Source organism: Epinephelus moara, chromosome 19, assembly GCF_006386435.1.
Source record: "Epinephelus moara isolate mb chromosome 19, YSFRI_EMoa_1.0, whole genome shotgun sequence".
Taxonomy (NCBI): Eukaryota; Metazoa; Chordata; class Actinopteri; order Perciformes; family Serranidae; genus Epinephelus; species Epinephelus moara.
In genome coordinates this window covers 40,354,346-40,356,031 of record NC_065524.1, presented here as the reverse complement: position 1 = coordinate 40,356,031, position 1,686 = coordinate 40,354,346, and positions in this window count along the sequence as shown.

Here is a 1,686-nt window from a genome sequence, read left to right as displayed (position 1 = left end):
CATTTGTGTTTGTGTTTTTTTTTTTTATCAATATTTATTTCATCACACGCTGACTGAGTGGTGTTGGATGAACATTATTAAATCAATTAATCAATGCTTAACTTTACATTAAAGCTTAATGTATCCATATTAAACGCATGATAATATCTTATGGACAGACACTTTCACATCTTATCTGTACAAAACGACATAAAAAGTTGTTTGGAAAAACCTCATTTGAACTCTGTTTTTAGCCTCACTGTAGCCTGTAGCTCTGACTGCCTCTCTGGGCACTGTACAACAACAACAACAACAACAACAACAACAACAGCAACTTTTTATGTCGGGGCTTCAGGACACTTGGATCACTATGGACGAGCAGTTGGAGATATTTTGTGGTTTCAATTATGTGTTTTTGGACGTTTGAATCTGGGGCGCCGTCAGCCTCCATTAGGTGGAGTTGTGTTGCTACCTCCTCTCCCCTTGGATCTCTGCAAGTGATGTGAGGACTCTAAAACTTCACCTGAGCCTCCCTCGGCATATGGGTGAGTAGATAATGGCTGAATTTTCATTTTTGGGTGCACTATCCCTTTAATGTGAGATACACGTACACAGATGTACTGTATCGTTTATTTTTTTTGTTTGTGACATAATTACCTAAGTAGACGTCCCATGGTCAGTTTTCTGTCGCATTTCATGGAGTTGTTTTATTTAGTAGGTTGAAAATGCACCTTTAATGGATTCCTCTGTCATTGTCTATGAACACCAACAGACTTCTACATTCTCGGGGCTCAGCTGTTCAAAAAACTTTAATCTGGATCAGACCAAAACAAAGCAACATTTGACTGAATCAAACTGATCCAGATACAAACGTTAAAGATGAGCACATCCAGATACCCAGTGCTGTAAATGGGATTTATGTTTGATTTTGACAGATATTTGGGGGATTGCTTTACTGGGACAACATCATTTTTTAACTTGAGTGTGCTGAGAGGCTTAATATGGAGCCTAACATCTTCTTCATCACAGTAACATCATCACTAAACAATTTCCCCCCGGGGATTAATAAAGTATTCTGAATCTGAATCTGAATAACTGTCAAACAAATAAAGTCAAAATATAAATAACTGTGTAAATATTTGACCAGTTTAAAAGTTTTATGACGTTTTGCTCCTGAACCCTGCCTTCAAGAACCAGGATGAGATGAGTTTTGAGCAGACACACTGCAGGTTTGGTGAGGATCAAACCTCAGACTGGATCATGTGATCTGCTCTGACTTCAGAATACTCTTTTTCTTTTTTTCTTTTTCAGTTTTCAAGATTTGGTTGAATCTGATCTGAAATCTGATCAGCTGCTGTCCTGCTGTCAAAGACTCTAGAGCTAGAAACTGTTGTTCACACTGTAAATATGTGAATCTGACAGTTATTTCTGTTTCTCTCCTTTTTTAATTCAACACTTACGTGAACTTTTAAATGCTAATATTCAAAATGTAGCGGTGATTCTGCATGTGTATTTTTTTAAGCCATTATATAGGTTTTCTACCACAACCCCACATGTACTTTATCATTTAATTTCATTTGTATTTATGCACGTAAGAAATTGTTTTTTCATTTTATTTTATTTTATCTTATCTTACTATATAATGACGAAACTCTGTGTGTGTGTGTGTGTGTGTGTGTGTGTGTGTGTGTGTGTGTGTGTGTGTGT